General features: G+C 48.0%; 1 pseudogene; it reads left to right on the forward strand.

Annotated features, from left to right (window-relative positions):
* Positions 1 to 1,470: 1,470 nt before the first annotated feature.
* On the forward strand, positions 1,471 to 7,418 carry LOC118627792 (annotated as a pseudogene).
* Positions 7,419 to 20,064: the final 12,646 nt, after the last annotated feature.

Raw genomic sequence — 20,064 nt, forward strand, 5'->3', positions numbered from 1 at the left:
CCTGACCAGGGCTGGAAATCAAACCTGCAACCCAGGTATGTGCCCTTGGCTGGGATTCAAATCTGTGACCCTTTGGTTCGAGGGCGGACACTCTAACTGCTGAGCCAAACCGGTCAGGGCTGTAGTGTTCTTTTTACCAAAAAAAAAAAAAAATAGAACAAAACAAAAAAGCTCATGTGAACCATCAATGCCGAGGACTCTCAAGGAAAAGGTTTCCTGAGTCGTAACTGTCCTGCGCCTCCAAGTTCTCCAGCCATGTTTAGGCGGCAGTGTGCCTGAGAAGTCCAGGGCGGAGGCATTTTGAAGAGAAAAGCTGCCTCCCTCTTCAGAAGGGCTGTGGGCAAATGGTTAATGCAGGCCCCGGAGTCAGGAGCAAGGGGGATAAAGGTTACACCTGCAGTCAAGTCCTGGGCTTGCCCAGGAGCCTAACCCTGAGCAGAAACGAACTGCCCTTTATCCCCATCCACAATCTAGAAGTTCTTTAGTGATTCCTAAAATTCTGCAAGTGAAATCCTGAAACAGAGAGCTTGCCAGGAGAGGGAGGAAGAGGCAGCCTGACCGGAAAAACTCAAACATCGGGAAGAAAAGAGAAAATCTTCCGAGATAGGAAGATAACAGAAGTGAAGACAAAGACGAGCAAAAGAAATCACAGTGGGAGAAAGAGAGCACGGTCACGGGGGGGGGGGGGGGTAAAGTAGAACAAAAATCGGTTGTCAGGACGAAGCCAGGGCTGCCCCGGACGAAGGCTCCGCAGTGTCCCGGCGCGAAGGTATGTTGCGTGTGTTTCCGAAAACAGTGCCTGGCTCCTTTGGCGGCTTCAGGTCTGAGATCAGCCTAAAAGTGGAATGCGTGGGGAACGTTTAAAATAGCGACTGGATATAGGTCTGAAAAGTTCAGTTCCGGGAGCCTGGAAGGAAGGAGCTAAGGAAACGTGATCCTCTTGTTGGCTTCCAAGGCTGGGGACACACAGCTCTGAAGGAGAGGGGCAGAGCCTGCTTGGAAGTCCGCCGCACAGAGCGGTGTGCTGCCAGGTCGAGTTACCAAGAGGCTCAGAGATCCAGGCAAAGCAGCGGGGGAGGGCCCAGGGCAAGCAGGGCTGAACACTGCCCGTTGTCAGGAGCAGAAGGCTCTCCCCAGGTAGCCAGCCGCCGGTCCAGCCCTGCTGGGAGGTTCAGCAGCTGCCCTGGCCCAAGCTTCAGAGAGTTCGAGCTCCTGGCTTTGTGCCCAGCAACGCCCAATTCCTTCCAGTTAGCCAGAGTGGCCTTAGTCACCGGTTTCCCTCCCTGGGTGGGGAGGGAGGGGGCCAAGGGCTGGACTGAGTAGAGACAACGCTCCGTGAAAAGGACGCTTTCTCCTAAGAGTCCCCAGGATGCCAGTCAGCCAGACTGCGGTCGAAGCTGGAGGCACAGAGAGGTTCTCCCTACCGGAGGCCGCTGCTGTGCGGGGGGCCCCGGTGAAGCCACCAGCACCATGTCTGACCACGAGGCAAAACCTTCAACGGAGGGCTTGGGTGGGGAAGAAGGAAGGAGAATACATTAAACTCAGAGTCACTGGACAGGAGAGCAGTGAGTTCACTTCAAAGTGAACAGGACAACACGTCTTCGGAATCTCAAAGAACCATAGTGTCCAAGACAGGGAGTTCCAGTGACTTCGCTCCTATTTCTCTTTGGAGGTCAGAGAGTTGCTGATAACCACACTCCAAAAGAACTGGGATGCCTGGCTGGTGTGGCTCAGTGGTTAGTGTCGACCTGTGCTCCCTGAGGTCGCTGGTTCGATTCCTGGTCAGGGCACATGCCCAGGTTGTGGGCCTGATCCCCAGTGGGGAGCACGCAGGAGGCGGCCCATCGATGTTCTCTCTCATCGATGTTTCTCTCTCTCTCTCCCTCTCCCTTCCTCTCTGTCTAAAATCAATAAAGAAAACAAATTTTTTTTAAAAAAAGAACTGGGAATGGAGGAAGAGGTGACTGAAATTTACCTGGAACAAACAGGGGGTCATTCAACAGTTTTAATATTCTTTTTATTTTATTTTGTTTTCCCGCAAGCGTTTTTTTTTATTTTTAAAAATAGTTCTTTTGTAACGTGGTGTTCAAAAGGGACGTGAAAACTGGCAACCCCCCACCCGCCTCATCTCTTTAAAAAATCTGGTCTTTTGAATTTTAGTGCCCGTCATTCACATTGTGTGTTTTCGTTGTGCGGATTTTTGGTGATAAACCTCAGGCCCTCGTATCGCCCTCTCCTTTTGCAACGTTACACGTGTGCCCAGGGAGGCCCCCATGTCCAGGACTGTGTGTTTTCAGGCTGGTGATAAATAAGGTCGGCCAATGGACGCATTCATCATGACTTCTCATTGGCCCTGAAGTTTCACCGTGCGGTTGCTGCAGTCCAAAGAGTCGCAGGTTCGATTCCAGTCAAGGGCACATACCTTGGCTGCGGTTCAGTCCCCGGCCCTGGTCGGGGTCGTGCAGGAGGCAGCCAATCGATCGATGCGTTTCTCCTGCATCGATGTCTCTCTCTTTCTGCCCCTCACACTACAGCTTAAGACGAATGGAAAAATATCCTTGGGTGAGGATTTTTTAAAAATAAAATAAATTTTTTAGACTCTTGTCAGAAGATCCCAGAAAAGTTGTAATTTTCCTTGACGGTTAGTAGTTATTCGTGCAGGAGTGACTACAATGGGACACTGCTCTTCTTAATTTTATTTGTTCTGTTTGGTCTGGGAGGTTCTGAACGGACATTGTCTGTACCAGCTTCATCAAAACAAACAACATGTCTGTAAAAATCGTAAAAGAACAAAACTGGAGGCATCTCTGTGAGGCCTAAGTTATAGTTAGTTAGTGTCTAGGTACATGGCCGAAAAAGAGGAGGAATTCTAGAGACTAACAGGAAAAAAAGTTTCTAAAGTTTTCTAGGGAAAAGTCCTGATTGTCACTGACTTCCGGTCAAGATGGCAGGGTAGGTAACCGGGGTATCACCTGCTCCCACAACCACATCACAGTGACGACTGAGCTACAGAACAGCCGTCCCCCAGAACCGCCTGACATCGAGCTGGATGGAGTCCTACGACCAGGGAATTAAAGAAGAGCCACGTGGAGACTGGCTCCGGCTTGGGGGAGGCTGGTTGAAAGGCGCCAGAGACACACGGGGAAGAACTGAGTCGTTTGCCATCGGGGCGAGAGCTGGAGAGGCAGCTTCCTCCTGGACAGACGGGCTGTCAGAGGCCTTTGTTCCTTTGGTGAGCCCTTCCCCCACAGGGCAGCCAGCCCGGTTCCATATCTGGGCCTCCAGCAACCTGGCTCACACTGGTAGCCCCGCCCTGGTGATTCCCTGAAGCCCCGCCCCACCCAACTTTCGGGCTCACCCAAGCTGTTTCCATGGCTTTACCATAGGATTGGCCTGTCTTGGGTCCTGCTTCATATTTTTCTAAATTCTCTCAAACAAGCAGCATCTGGCCTCAGCGAGCCCCATACCTCTCGCTAAGTGGCCCCGGGTCGGGCACTAGGAGCAGCCAGCCTTGGTTCACAGCTTGGCTTTACCTGGGCACCTCCAAGCCCAGCACAAGAAGCAGCCATCTGCAGATCACTTTGTAGCTCATACCTGGTGGTCCCAGATAGAACATAGTCACAGGCTGACCTTGTCCCAGAGCCAGAACACCCAGTGGACAGCTTCAGACCACATCAAAACACCACCACCCAACCACCTCCACAAGTGACACACTCAAGGAGTGGACTCAGTGGGTCCCAGAGCCCTGCTGCAGTAAGTCTTGCTCTGTGTGGTGGGCACGATCAGTCCTTGCAGCTGATCAGCCTGAGTAAATCTCTCCTATTAATGTGCCGACAGCAATTAAGACTCAATTACAATAGAAGGGTATACAGTCCACATGAGGGATACACCTCAAGTGCTCAGTTGGGGTGATCAGGGAGGCTGTGCCACTGGATTCTACAGGACACCTACTACACAAGCCTAGGAGACATAGCAACTCTACTTAATACATAGAAACAAACACAGGGAGGCAGCCAAAATGAGGAGACAAAGAAACATGTCCCAAATGAAAGAACAGAACAAAACTCCAGGAAAAGAACTAAATGAAATGGAGTTAAACAATCTAAAAGATGCAGAGTTCAAAATACTGGTTATAAGGATGTTCAAGGAACTTAGTGAGGACCTCAAGAACATAAAAAAGGATCAGTCAGAAATGAAGGAGGCACTAACTGAAATAAAGAATAATTTACAGAGAATCAATAGTAGAGCAGGTGAAGCCAAGAAGCAAACCATCAATTTGGAATATAAGGAAGTAAAAAACACCCAGTCAGAGCAACAAAAAGAAAAAAGAATTTTAAAAAACTGAGGATAGTTTAAGGAGCCTCTGGGACAACTTTAAGCATACCAACATTCACATCATGGGGGTGCCAGAAGGAGAAGAGAGAAAGCAAGAAATTGAAAACCTATTTTAAAAAATAATGACAGAAAACTTCTCTAACTGGGTGAAGGAAGCAGACATACAAGTCCAGGAAGCACAGAGAGTCCCAAACAAGATGAATCCAAAGAGGCCCACACTAAGACACACCATAATTAAAATGCCAAAGGTAACAGACAAAGAGAGAATCTTAAAAGCAGCAAGAGAAAAGGACTTAGTTCCCTTCGAGTGAGCTCCCATAAGACTGTCAGCTGATTTCTCACAAGAAACTTTCCAGGCCATAAGTGAGAGGCAAGAATTTACAGTGATGAAAAGCAAGGACCTACAACCAAGACTACTCTATCCTGCAAAACTATCATTTAGAATCAATGGGCATGTAAAGAGTTTCCCAGACAAGAAAAAGCTAAAGTTCATCACCACCAAACCAGTATTATATGAAATGTTGAAAGGTCTTCTTGAAGAAGAAGATAAAAAATATGAACAATAAAATGGCAATAAATGCCCTGGCCGGTTTGGCTCATCAGTTAGAGCATCAGCCCGCAGACCAGAAAGTCCGGGTTCGGTTCCCGCTAAGGGTACGTACCTTGGTTGCAGTTTGTCCCCAGCCCTGGTTGGGTCGTGTGGGTGGCAACCAGTCGATGTGTCTCTCTCACACTGATGTTTCTCTCTCTCCTCCTCCTTCTCTGCCTCCCACTCTATCTGAAGATATATGCAAAAATGGCCTCGGGTGAGGATTAAAAAAAAATGGCAATAAATACATATCTATCGACAATTGAATCTACAAACAAAATGAACAAGCAGAACAGAAACATTCTCATAGATACAGAGAACTTTTTGTTGGTTACCAGATGGAGAGTTGGGGAGGGTGGACAAAAAAGGTGAAGGGATTAAGAAGTACAGATTGGTTGTTAGACTGAAGAACCTCAGAGAGAAGGTTGAGGGGCAGGAAGAGATAAACCAAAGAACTTCGATGCATAAATGCATAACCAATGGACACAGACAGTAGTGTGGGGAAGGCAGGACGGGGGCGGGAGCAGCAAGGAGGGGGTAGGAGGGGGAAGGAGGGGGATGAGAGGGGGGGAAAAAGGGGGAACATCTGTAATGCTCTCAACTATAAAGACAAGTTTTGTTAAAAAGGAATTGTGGCATACCAATAGTTGTGAAAGCACCCGATCTGTCCCGACACCCTACACGTATCCCAAACATATTTCTAATGGCTACCTCAGCCTTGGCCAATAGGAAGTTCATGGCAGGGCTCAGAAGGCATAAAGCACAAGGGGTCGAGATCAATATTTGTGAAAATTGTTGTCTTAACATCTAGGCAAGAATGATTTTCTCACCACAAGACGAAATTAGCCTTCTGTGAAGCAAGGTAAAATTTTAGCTCTTTAGGTGGTTCCCATAAAGTACGTGTTCACTTAAAGGCTTCTGACGGTGTCTTTCTTACTGGTAAATATGTTTTTACATTTTTGTTATATGCTGGGCTAGATATATAAAGTAGAATGAGACATTTCTGCGTGGGGCGGGCTGTCAGAATCTAAGGAAGAGGTGAAGTGTATACGTAAATAAAGAATGAGCGTATTTCTGACTTGCCCTGAACCCTGGAAGGAGGAACAGGAATTCTGGAAAGAGGGGAGAAACAAAGGCATTCCCTTTGGGACTAACGGTGAGAACGTGTGTGCATGGTGAGCTCTGCGCAGCCCCTCAACACCGGAGGAGGGCCCGGAGGCTGCAGGGGGTCGGGGCTCGGATGTTGAGGGTCCTCATTACCCATGATGGAGGTAATGCGGGAATACAGGGAGAGAAAGCCTTGAGCCCCCAACCACCACACCCTGGAGCAGCTTTCTCGTAAAGCCCCTGGCCGAGGAGCCAGAACGAAGGTAGAAACTTAACACGAGTTTTCAGAAGACTGGGAGGCTCCCAGTCTTCCCTTACCAACAATTGCTATTTATACCTCCCTTTAAAAGAAAAACCTCCTTTGGCTGAGAGGGTTTTTTAAAGATGAGAGAGGGAGGTGAGGCTGTAAGAGCCCTAGATGAGAGGTGGCTGTTGGCCCCAAAGAGGGGTGTGTTCCCTTTGGCCCTCCGCCCTGCCTCAGGTTTCCTCGGGTGCTCCAAAGTGGGTCTGGGTCTGAGACTGAGCCCCAAGGGCTTAGCATAACCGCGGGCAGGCCTGCCTCCATCTCCGGCTCGCGCAGCGCGTCCGCCTGTCCAGTAAAGCCTCGGGCTCCCGTCTTAACTGTAGAGGAGGGGCGCTCCTGTTGACCAGCTCCTCTTAGTGACCAGGGACGCTAGCTGGGTTCGCGCGGGGCTGGCTGGTGGAGCGCCCTTGAAGACACCTTGAAAGTCCCAGGAGAACACGGGGCCCTGATGGAGGCATCTGCCCACCTTTCTGTTACACTTTCCGTAACTAAATGATGGGCACGAGTTTGCATTTAGATTGCTTTTATTGTTACCACGGCCGCCTTTCACTCTTAGGAAAGCCACTCACTTCCTGAGAAAAGAAGGAGCCAGGGTGTTGGCCGTGGCTCTCCAAGGCCTGCTCTGCCTCCAGCTCCGAGCTCCAGCCAGGAGGAGGAGGCTAAGTGCAGGGGTCTCCATACCAGGGCTCCTGCAAAGCAGGCTGCCCGCAAGTCCCGCAAACCCACCGGTGGCAGAGCCCGAGGAAACCACTGGCTACCAAAGCGGTGCGGAGCGCGCCCTCTACTGGACGGGTGAAGATCCCGCATGGTTACAGGCCTGTGCCACCGCCCTGGGTGCGAGGAGCCGGTGCAGAAGCCTAGGGAACTTCGGTTGGCGACCTTCCCTTCCAGCGTCTGGTGCGAGAAGTCGCTCGGGGCTTCCACACAGGCCTGCCTTCCAGGGTGCGGGTCCTGGTGTTTGCAGGAGGCCCTGAGGCCCACCCGGCTGGCTTTCGGAAGACGCCAACCTGCGTGCTGTCCGTGCCCAACGTGACGGTCATGCCAAAAGCCAGCCAGCCAGCTCCTAAGAATCCACTAGGATGAGAAACATTTCCTTCTTTAGAAATGAAGTTCTCGTCTTCCTGTTACTGGTTGTTCTGAACGTTAGGTGGCTTTTTTCCCACGGGGCCCAAAGGTACCTAAGCGTATGCTTGCGGGTGGGAAACGGGGCAGAAGTCAGGCGTTGGCAGTTTTTCCACTTTCATTTGTGTGTGGATTTTTAAAATAAAAGTGCGGGGACAGAAGGCATTCATGCCAGTCAAAATGGTCCAGGGAACACGTTTCAGCAGTTCAACTTTATCACAATATAATCACCCCTGTCAAACTAAAAAAAAAAAATTTTTTTTGAGGAGGGGGGAAAACTGTAAATACACACACACACACACACACACACACCGACAACAACTCCATGGATTTTTGGTCCCTTTTACCTTCGGAGATGGCCATATCTGTACCTGTCCTGGGGTAACCCAAAGCAGAAGTAAATGAAATAAATAGTAGACGTCTTCTTTTCAGCATCTCTCCTGAAATCAAAGATTTGATGAGAAATATCCAGCCCTGGCTGGTTTGCTCAGCGGTTAGAGCGTTGGCCTGGGGACCAGAGAGTCCCGGGTTCCTTCCCGCTAAGGGCACGTACCTCAGTTGCAGTTTGTCCCCCGGCCCAAGTTGGAGTCGTGTGGGTGGCAACCAGTCCGTGTGTCTTTGTCACATCGATGTTTCTCTCTCTCTCTTCCTCCCTCTCTCCTTGCTGCTCTATCTGAAGATAAATGCAGAAGTGTCCTTGGGTGAGGATAAAAAAAAAGAAAGAAAAGAAATATCCAGGCCCTGGCTGGTGTTTCTCAGTGGTTAGAGCATCACCCTGTGCCCCCAAGGATCTCGGGTTCAATGCCCAGTCAAAGACACCTACCTGGTTTTCGGGTTCAATCCCTGGCCCCGGTAGGGTGGCCAATCAATGTGTCTCTCATCAGTGTTTCTCTCTGTGTGCATGTATCTCTCTCTCCCGCCTCCTCCCTCCCTTCCACTGTCTCTAAAAATCAATGGAAAAAATGTTCTCATGTAAGGATTAACAAAAAATAAATAAAAATATAAAAGAAATAACCACTTCTTTTTTTTTTGCTACTATGTACTAAGAGGCATGAGGCACAGAAGCTGGAGTCTGACCTGGTTGGATCCAAATTCAAGCTTGGCCACTTACTAGTTGTGTGACTGTGGGTAGTTATTTAATTCTCTGTACCTTAATTATCTCATACGTAAAATGAGAATAATAATATCTGCCTCATAGGTGCCATTTAAGAATCAGGTGAAATACTGTATTTAAATAAAGCTCTATGCTCAGTGCTCATAGGAACTGCTCAGTAACTCTAGCTGTGCGTAGCTATACTTAAGAAATGAGCCGGCAGCCCTGGCCAGTTTGGCTCAGCGGTTGGTCGTCGGCCTGCGGACCAGAGAGTCCCGGGTTTGGTTCCTGCTGGGGGCACTACCAAAAAGAAAGAAAGAAACAAGCCAGTAAACAGGAGGAATATACCTCTTTCTCTGTTGACAAGAGGTTAAGAATGTTCTGGTTACTCACAACAGTACTTGTTTATACCTGTGGTCCTGCAATAATGATTAATAGTACCCATTTCATACTCTGGGTTAGCCCAGGACAGGTACAGCTATGGCCATCTCTGAAGGTAAAAGGGACCAAAAATCCATGGAGTTGTTATCACTGTGTGTGTGTGTGTGTGTGTGTGTGTGTGTTTACAGTGAGTTCTCATACAATGGTTACTACTGTAATTTTACAGTAGGGAAGAAAGGTCACTGTCCTACAGTGAGGAAAGGGGATGAAGGAGCAGAAGTCCGAAAAAAAGAGGAGGTAATAGGAATGAGAAAGACCATTAGCCAGTCTGAGACTCGGAGATCCAGCAGCATGCCAAGGTTACCTGCCTCCTGACCTGGTCAGAATTCAAAACCAGGCCAGCCTACCCCCAGGTTAACTTCAGCAACAGTCTTCCTTCCTCATGAGAATGTTATCGGACATGTCTGTAGTCAACCCTCAACTATACTTTTGACCAGTAGTACCTTCTGTCTCTCCTGACCAGTACCACCTCCACAGTCTAGAAGATCTTAAAAGCAGAAGTAAATGAAATAAATATTAGACGTCTTCTTTTCAGCATCTCTCCTGAAATCAAAGATTTGATGAGAAAATACTTGGAGACTTTGTCTAAAGTAAGGTTTGGATTGTGCCAAAATCTCATCATCGTGTTCCTTCTGTGTCTTATTACACAGTGGTTTTTGTTTTGTTTTGTTTGTTTTTTTCTTCATTGATATTACAGAGAGAGAGGAAGGGAGAGGCATGCCTCCCAATGGGGATTTGGCCCACAACCTGGGCATGTGCCCTGACCAGGAATCAAACCGGCGACCTCTTGGTGTATGAGTCATGCTCAACCAGTGAGCCGCACCAACCAGGCTACACATTTGGTTTGGTTTGGTTTTGTTTTTGTTTTTGTTTTTGTGTACGTGCCCTTAGCCGCCAGGGCCTAGTGGGAACTGAACCTGGGACTCTCTGGTCCGCAGGCTAACGCTCCAACCGCTGAGCCAAACCAGCCAGGGCTATACATTTGTTTTTCAAAAAACAGTTTTGAGCAACTACCAAGTGTCAGGCACTGTCCTCAGAAATTCAAGGGTTAAAAAGAGACACTATCTTAGCCCTTATGGAAGGATCAGGCTGGAAAAGCCAGTCGCCCAGTCCCGGTGGACACGCTGAAGCACCTGCTGGGTGCAGGGGGCAGCGAAGGACTGACGAGCCCGCCCGGGAGCACGAGGGAGGGCTTCTCTGCAAAGGCTGCACGTACGTGGCTCCTGAACCGTGGAAACCAGTGGGCAGAAGAGCAGGGCACGACGGGCCACGGCCTGGAGTCACGGGTGAAGCACACGGTCCGAGAAGGAACTCCGGGTCGGCTGCTAGAAACTGGTAAGAGGAATAACTACCATTTAATATCCTACCTTTAATATCTTTCCTCTCACAACCACCTTCCAAAGTACGTTATTGATACTCCCGTTTTACAGATGAGGAAAACGAGGCTGGGAGATTGATAAGTTGCCTGAGGTCGCGTGGCTAGGACATGGCAGAGCCGGGCTTTAATTCTCACACCTGGGGCCTCCCTCCAGGAAGCCAGCGCGGCCGTAAGGGGCAGGACGGCAGGAACGGGGCCGCCAGGGGGGTCTCTTGCGCCTGCATTGCATGGCAAGGGTTTCGGCGACACTGCAGTACCAGAAGGGAAGTGTTGTGACACACAGTACTGGACATTTTCAATGAGAGGAGAAGAGAGAGGCAGCGAGCACTGGCCAGCGATGCTGAGGAGGCTCGCGTGCTTCGGAGAGCAGGAGGCGTCGCTGAGGAGTTTGAGACACTGAGGGGCTGAGACACTGAAGTGGCTGCACTCGCTGAATCACAGCAGCAAGAGGGATGGACGAGAGCCTGTTGGGATGGACGAGATGGACTCTCAACTCGACGGGGGTCAAGAAGCTGGCGTGGGTTAAAGCGGTACTCGCCTCCTCCCACAACCAGCCGGTGTGGCTCAGTGGACGGAGCGCCGTCCCGTGGACTGAGAGGTCCTGGTTCGACTCCCAGTCAGGGCACAGGCCCAGGTTGCAGGCTGGATCCCCAGTAGGGGGCGTGCAGGAGGCGGCCGATCCATGTTCTCTCTCATTGATGTTTCTGTCTCTCTCCCTTCCTCTCTCTATAAAAAATAATATATAAAGAATTACAGCTGCCCTGGCCAGTTTGGCTCAGCGGTTGGAGCGTCGGCCTGCGGTCCTGAGAGACCCAGGTTCAATTCCCGCTAAGGGCGCGTACCTTGGTTGCAGTTTGTCCCCGGCCCTGGTCGGTTGTGCAGGTGGCAGCCACTCGATGTGTCCCTTCACATCGATGTTTCTCTCTCTCTGTTCCTCTCTCTCCCTCCCACTCTACCTGAACAAAAAAATGGAAAAAAAAAAAAAAAAAAGAATTACAGCTAAACTACGTAACAACCATCATTCAGAACTGCCTGACATCTGGCTGAATGGAAGCCCCACAACTGGGGAATTAAAGCAGCAGCCACATCGGAATTAAAGGGCAGGGGGTGGAGACGAGGAACAGGCTGGCCCCACACCCACGTCGGGAAGGGTATCTTGGGATACCCAGGGATCCCAGCCCTACACCAGACCCTTCAGCCCCCGTCCCAGTGCAGGGAAGAGAAGTCCCCGTATCTGGGGCTGTGGTGAGTGACCCAAGGCTGCTGGAGTCCCAGGCAGCTCCTCTTAAAGGGTCCGCGCACACGGACTTGCTTGGACTCGCTCCCTCTGAGCCCCAGCACTGGGCAGCAGCTTGAAAGGAGCCAGGACACACGGGGAGGAACTAACTTCTCTGCCATCAGGGCCAGGGCTGGGGGTGGGGTGGAGATTTCTCCCAGAAAATCGTGCTGGCAAAGGCCACTGTTCCTTTGCTGAGCCCTCCCCCCACAGAGCCCACAGGCAGGCACCCTGTCTGAGTCTCTGTCAACCCTGCTCACACTCTTTGCCCCGCCCTGGTGATGCCCCGAGGCCCCGCCCCACCCAACTCGCAGGCTCATCCAAGCTGCTTCCAGTGAATTCCAATTGAATGGCCTGTCTTGGCTCAAGCTTCAAACTTTCCTAAAATCTCTCAAACAAGCAGCAGCTGGCCTCAATGTGCCCCATACTTCTCACTAATGGGCCCAAGGCCCTGCACTAACAGCTGCCCACCTTGGTTCACAGCTGGGCCCCTCCTGGGCACCTCCAAGCCCAGCATGAGTAGCAGCATCTGCAGATCACTCTGTAGCTCGTGCCAGGTGGCCCTGGGCAGGGCACAGGCAGTGGCTGACTTTGCACCTCCCAGGAGGCACCAGACCCAGTGCACCCAGTGGTCAGCCTGAGACCACACTGGATGACAACCCTACCACCTCCACTAGTGACACACTCAAGGGGCGGACTCAGTGAGCACCAAAGCCCCACAGAAGCAAGTCCTGCTCCACAGGGTCTGCTCCTACACAGCAGCCCTTTGGCTGTAGTCAGAGCTGGTCCTCACAGCCTATTGGCCTGGAGGTCAGTCCCTCCCAGTGATGCCAATCAAGGCTCAACTACAGGACAGTGCACACAGCCCACCCAGGGGTGCACCTGGAGGGCCCAGCTCAGGGGACTGTGGAGGCTGAGCCACTGGGCCCTACAGGAAACCTACTGCACAGGCCACTCTACCAAGTCCGGGAGACACAGCAGCTCTACCTAGTACATAGACACAAACACAGGGAAGCAGGCAAAATGCGGACACAAAGAAACATATCGCACATGAAATAACAGGAGAAATCTCCAGAAGAGAACTAAGTGAAATGGGAGCAAGAAAACTATCAGACACAGAGTTCAAAACAATGGTTATAGAGATGCGCAAGGAACTCAGAGAGAACTTCAAGGACCTTAGTGAGAACATCAACAACATAAAAAAAGGACCAGTCAGCCCTGGCTGGTTTGGCTCGGTGGTTGGAGCAATGGCCCATGGACCAAAGAGTCACAGGTTCAATTCCAGTCAAGGGCACGTACCTCGGTTGTGGTTCAGTCCCTAGCCCTGCTTGGGGTCGTGCAGGAGGCAACCAATTGATGTGTCTCTCTCACAATGATGTCTCTCTCTCTCTCCCCTTCCCACTCTGAAAATAAATGAAAAAATATCCTCAGATGAGGATTTAAAAAAAAAGGACCAGTCAGAAATAAAGGATAGACTAACTGAAATGAAGAACAATTCACAGAGAATCGACAATAGAGTAGAAGACACCAAGAACTAAATCAAAGATTTAGAATATGAGGAAACACATAACACCCAATCAGAACAGCAAAAAGAAAAAATAATCCAAAATATGAAGATGGGTAAAGAGACTCTGGGACAACTTCAAGTGTACCAACATTTGCATCATGGGGGTGCCAGAAGAGAGAGAGCAAGAAATTGAAAATCTATTTGAAAACATAATGACAGGAAACTTTCCTAACTTGGTGAAGGAAACAAACATACAAGCCCAGGAAGCACACAGAGTTCCAAACAAGATGAATCCAAAAAGATCCACACTAAGACTCATCATAATTAAAATGCCAAAGGTTAAAGACAAAGAGATAATCTTAAAAGCAGCAAGAGAAAAGCAGTTAGGACCTGGCCGGTTTGGCTCAGCGGTTAGAGCGTCGGCCTGCGGTCCCGAGAGACCCGGGTTCGGTTCCCGCTAAGGGCATGTACTTCGGTTGCAGTTTGTCCCCGGCCCTGGTTGGTCGTGCGGGTGGCAGCCACTCGATGTGTCCCTTTCACGTCGATGTTTCTCTCTCTCTCTCTTCCTCTCTCTCCCTCCCTCTCTATCTGAACAAAAAATGTCCTTGGGTGAGGATAAAAATAAATAAATAAATAAATAAATAAAAAGATTAAAGAAAAGCAGTTAGTTACCTACAAGAGAGCTCCCATAAGACTGTCAGCTGATTTCTCAAAAGAAAGTTTTCAGGCCAAAGGGATTGGCAAGAAATATTTAAAGTGATGAAAAGCAAGGACCTACAACCAAGATTACTCTACCCAGCAGAGCTGTCATTTAGCATCAAAGGACAGATAAAGAGTTTCCCAGACAAGAAAAAGCTAAAGGGGCTCATCACCACCAAACCAGTATTACATAAAATGTTAAAGAGTCCTCCTGAAGAAGAAGAAGAAGAAGAAGAAGAAGAAGAAGAAGAAGAAGAAGAAATATGAACAATAAAATGGCAGCAAATACATATCTATCAATAATTGAATCTAAAAATTAAAATAAGCAAGCAGAAGAGAAACAGACATAGATACAGAGAACAGTTTGATGGTAGCCAGGCGGGAGGGGGGGGGATGGGTGAAAAGCTGAAGGGATTTGAAGTACAATTTAGTAGTTAACGTGTAATCATGGGGATGTAAAGTACAGCAGAGGGAATATAGTCAATCATATTCTAAAAACTATGTGTGGTGTCAGATGGGTATGAGGTTTTTCGGGATGATCCGTTCATAAGTTTTATAATGTCTAATCACTGGGATGTACACCTAAAACTAATAGAATGTTGGATGTTAACTGTAATTAAAAAATAAAAAATGAGCCCTGGCCAGTTTGGCTCAGCGGTTAGAGCGTCAGCCTGTGGTCCAGAGAGACCCGGGTTCGGTTCCCGCTAAGGGCACGTACCTCGGTTGCAGTTTGTCCCCGGCCCTGGTTGGGTTGTGCGGGTGGCAACCACTCGATGTGTCCCTTTCACGGCGATGTTTCTCTCTCTCTCTCTCTCTCTCTCTCTCTCTCTCTCTCTCTTCCTCTCCCTCCCTCCCACTCTATCTGAACAAAAAAATGGAAAAATGTCCTCGGGTGAGGATAAAAAAATTATTTTTTTTAAAAAAAGTAAAAGAAAGCCCAGCTGGTGCAGCTCAGTGGATTGAGCGTCGTCCCGTGTGCTGAGAGGTCCCAGTTTGACTCCTGGTCAGGGCACATGCCCGGGTTGCAGGCTCCATCCCCAGCAGGAGGCGTGCAGGAGGCAGCTGATTGATGGTTCTCTCTCACATCGATGTTTCTCTCTCTCTCTAAAAAATCAATAAAATACAAAAATATTTTTTAAAAAAGGATGGAGTCTCCACAAGAGCTAGCGTGCTAGGTAGGTGGGAAAAAGCTTCACTTTTTTCAACACCTTCATATATCTTGCTCCATAAACCTCCCTGAGACAGTGCACTTATGTTTGAAAATAGACCTGAGCTTCTTGGGGGAAACTAGACTAGCGATTAGCCTGCGTGCAGAGCGACCGCAGGAGGAGCTAACTGGAGCAGCTTGCAACAAGACCCGACTCGAAATCCGAGTCAGCAATTCTGTTCTTCCCGGGCCTCAGCCTCAGCAACTTTCTGTCCGAGGTCCGTGATACATTGTAACTCCACCTGTTATTCTTTGCTTGTTTTGCAACAATTGTCTCAGGGAGAGAAGGGGGTTGCAGACGCATCAGGTTTGAGGTGATATCACACGTGGAAGAAACATGGAATCTGCAACCCACTAAGGAGGAGTCTGTTCCACAGGACAAAGGGAGACAGGAGGAGAACATAGGGTCGGGGTCAAACTCTCAGAACTGCAAGAAATCTTGAAGACCCGTTACCCTAACAAGCTCTAAAGGGCACTCAGACAAACACTACTCCTCAAGGTATGAGTAGGTGTTGAATGAAAAGAAGAGTCTATATTCAAGGGGAAATGCTAGGTTAAATAAAATTAAACAGATCTTTTTGTTTTGTTTTGTTTTTAGCTACAGTATGTTAACATGGAACCCGTTTGGGGTTGTTGTTGTTTACATATCACCTATTAATCTTTCTAGACCTTTCTGTTCACTAAAAAAATTGGGGACAGTGCTTCTCAAAATGTGGACTGCAAATTACCTGGACACTGTCACTGGCCCTCTAGGAGATAAATACAAAACCTAAGACCACTTAAAGCTATTATAAGTAATTAGAGCCCTGCCCATGTGGTTCAGTGGTTGAGCGTTGACCCTGCACCAAGAGGTCACTAGTTTGATTCCCGGTCAGGGCACATGCCCAGGTTGTGGGCCCGATCCCCAGTGAGGGGCATGCAGGAGGCGGTCAGTCGATGTTCTCTCTCATCAATGTCTCTCTCTCTCTCCCTCTCCCTTCCTCTCTCTGTAAAATCAATAAAGGAAAAAAAACTTTTTTAAGTAGTTTGACATTGCCACAGTATCCAAGGCCATGATCACCTGACTCATTGTCCAGGGTAGGGAACGCTATGGTGTTGCGAGTTGCATGGCCGGAAGCATGTGGTGTGAGCCTGTGCTAGTCACAGGCTCTGTGAAGCACTTACTGTCCATACACGACACTTCGCCGAGACCTGGTGCAGAAAACGCTGGCGGGCCCCATCTGTGCTGTACGCGGGCACGCTGAATCCGAGAGAGACAGAGCAACTTGCTCAAGGGCATGAAGGTCAGTAGCAAAGGGCTCACCCCCAGGGTTGCCCGTTGAGGGGGTGGGGGCAGATGGAGGAAGAGCCGGTTAAAAAACTAGGAACATAGGAGAAGAGTGTTACTGAAAATAATTACATAATGGTAATTCTGATTTTATTTATTTTCTTTATTGATTTTTAGAGAAATCAATAGGGGGCGAGAGAGAAACATTAACTGGCCACCTCCTGCACGCCCCCCACTGGGGATCGGGCCCACTACCTGGGCTTGTGCCCTGACCGGGAATCGAACCGGAGACCTCGTGGTGCGGGGTCGATGCTCAACTGCTGAGCCACACCGGCCGGGCAGTAGTTCTGATTGTATTTTTGTTTGTTTGTTTGTTTAATCCTCACCCGAGGATATTTTTCCATTTTTTGTACAGATAGAGTGGGAGGGAGAGAGAGGACGAGACAGAGAGAGAAACATCGACGTGAAGGGACACATCGAGTGGCTGCCACCCGCACGACCAACCAGGGCCGGGGACAAACTGCAACCGAAGTACGTGCCCTTAGCGGGAACCGAACCCGGGTCTCTCCGGACCGCAGGCCGACGCTCTAACCGCTGAGCCACACCGGCCGGGCAGTAGTTCCGATTGTAAACAGCTTCCAGCTAGCAGAGCTCCCTGCAGCTCCTCCCAGGATCACCACAAAGATGCGAAAGGAAAACTGAGTCCGATAGAACACAGCCAGCGCAGACTATGGGAAGAAGCTCCATCAACGAGACTGAGGAAACAGTCTTGAAACAGTACATGCCTGAACGATGTGGGAGAAGAGTTTGCAGCTCTACCCTCCGTCTTCATGGACCCAGACTCGGAAGTAGACAGGTAACAGATTGTAAAGCTGGTCAACTGTGAAGCAGTAAGAAGTGACTGGGGACCAGGGCAAAAAAGACAGAACAGGTGCATCTGCTCCCCAGCTCCAGCCAGCTGTTGACACACGAAAGGCAGGTCTAGCCCTGGGCAGTGTGGCTCAGTGGGTTGCACCTCATGCCGTGCACTGAAAGGTTGTTGGTTTGATTCCTGGTCAGGGCACATGCAGGCTGGTCCCCGGCAGGGGGAGTGGAGGAAGCAGCTGATCAATGTTTCTTTCCCTCTCACGTCAATGTTTCTCTCTGTCTCTCTGCCTTCCTCTCTCCCTAAAACTCAATTTTTTTTTTTTTTTTTGGTCCTCACCCAAGGACATTTTTTGACATTTTGTTCAGATGGAGTGGGAGGGAGAGAGAGGAACAGAGAGAGAGAGAGAAACATCGATGTGAAAGGGACACATCGAGTGGCTGCCACCCACACGACCCAACCAGGGCCAGGGACAAACTGCAACCGAGGTACGTGCCCTTAGCGGGAACCGAACCCGGGTCTCTCCAGACCGCAGGCCAACGCTCTAACCGCTAAGCCAAACTGGCCAGGGCCTAAAACTCAATTTTTAAAAATCTTTTTAAAATGTGAAAGACAAGCCTAGTATTGTCACCTCTTTTTTAAAAAATCTTTATATCTTTTACCTTTAATTAAATATTTTATTTTGAAATGCTTGTTGATTTACATGTAGCTAAAGAAATAATACAGAGAGATCCCTTGTAGTATTCAGTCAGCTTCTCCCAATGGTAACATCTTGCAAAACGTGAATGTAGCGTCACAACCAGGATGTTGTCATTGACTCAGTCAAAATACAGAACACTTTCATTACCACAAGGAAGCCTGTCATGCTTTTTTAAGAGAAAGAGACATTGATTAGTTGTTCCACTTATTTATACATTCATTTGTTGATTTTTTTTTATTATATAAATATACCATACTTTATTCATCAACTCCACTGTTGATGGAACATGGATTAGCTCTTGCTTAGAACTATTACAAAAATGTTTTTATGATTAACTGTGTTGTAATATAGTCATATTTTTTAGCCTAAAATACATCTTAATAAATTGACTTGGAGTAATCTACCTAGCATTGTGGAAGATTGTTTTTATTTCTTTATACTTTATTTATTTTTTATTTTATTTTTTTTAATTTATGTTGAAGGTATTACAGATGACCCTCCTTTTTTTCCCCATTGACCCCTCCTCCCCTCCCCCACCCACCTTGCCTTCCCCACACTGTTGTCTGTGTCCACTGGTTGTGCATATATGCACATAAGTTCTTTGGTTTAATCTTCCACCCCCCATCCCCTTTTCCTCAGAGGTTTGTCAGTCTGTTCCCTACTTCCAGGCCTCTGGATCTATTTTGTTCATCAGCTTATTTTGTTCATTATAGTCCATAAATAAGTGAGATCATGTGATATTTGTCTTTCTCTGACTGGCTTATTCCCCTAAGCATAAGACTCTCCAGGTTCCTCCACGTCATCTCAAGAGGTAAGACATCTTCTTTCTCTCTTACAGCTGCATAGTATTTCATTGTGTACATGTACCACAGCTTTTTTATCCACTCATCTATTGACAGACACTTGGGCTGTTTCTAGATCTTACCAATTGTAAATAGTGCTGCTATGAACATGGGGGTACATGTATTCTCTCTGATTGGTGTTTCAGGCTTCTTAGGATATATTCCTAGAAATAGGATCACTGGGTCAAATGGCAGTTCCATCTTTAATTTTTTGAGGAAACTCCATATTGTTTTCCATAGTGGCTGCACCAGTCTGCATTCCCACCAGCAGTGTACCAGAGTCCCCTTTTCTCCACACTCTCACCAGCACTTGTTTGATGATTTGTTGACGGTAGCCATTCTGGCAGGTGTGAGGTGATACCTCATACTTGCTGTAATTTGCATCTCTCTGATAGTTAGAGACATTGAGCATTTTTTGGTATGTCTTTTGGTCATTTCTATGTCCTCTTTGGAGAAGTGTCTATTCAGGTTCTTTTCCCATTTTCTTTTTTAATTTTTTTTTTCTTTATTGATTTTAGAGAAGGGAAGGGAGGAGAAGAGAGGTAGAAACATCGATAAGAGAGAACATTGATTGGCCACCTCCTGCATGCCCCCCACTGGGGATTGGGCCCACAACCCGGGCATGTGTCCTGGCCGGGAATCGAACCGGTGACCTCTTAGTGCATGGGTCAATGCTGCCCATTTTTTAATTGGATAGTTTGTCTTCCATGTGTTGACTTGTGTGAGTACTTTATGTATTTTGGATATTAACCCCTTATCCTTTGTATCATTGGCAAATATGTTCTCCCAAAAAGTGGGTTCTCCATTCATTTTGATGCTGTGTTTTTGTTTTTGTTTTGCTGGGCAGAAGCTTTTTACTTTGATGTAGTCCCATTCATTAATTATTTCCTTTGTTTCTCTTGCCCTAGGCAATGTATTGGTGAAAATTCTGTTACTTGTGATGTCTGAGATTTTGCCACTTACATTTTCTTCTGGGATTTTTATGGTTTCATGACTTACATTTAATTCTTTTAACCATTTTGAGTTTATTTTTGTGTATGGTGGAAGTTGGTGGTCTAGTATAATTTTTCACATGAACCTGTCCAATTTTCCCAATACCATTTATTGAAGAGACTATCTTTACTTCATTGTATGATTTTACCTCCATTGTCAGATATTAATTAAGCATAATGTTTTGGGTCAATTTCTGTGTTCTCTGCTCTGTTCCATTTATCTATATGCTTGTTCTTGTGCCAGTACTGGGCTGTTTTGATTATAGTGGCTTTGTAGTATAACTTGATATATGGTTTTGTGATCCCTCCAACTTTTTTCTTCTTTTTCAAGATTGCTGTA

Source organism: Molossus molossus, unplaced genomic scaffold (genome assembly GCF_014108415.1).
Source record: "Molossus molossus isolate mMolMol1 unplaced genomic scaffold, mMolMol1.p scaffold_m16_p_13, whole genome shotgun sequence".
Lineage (NCBI taxonomy): Eukaryota > Metazoa > Chordata > Mammalia > Chiroptera > Molossidae > Molossus > Molossus molossus.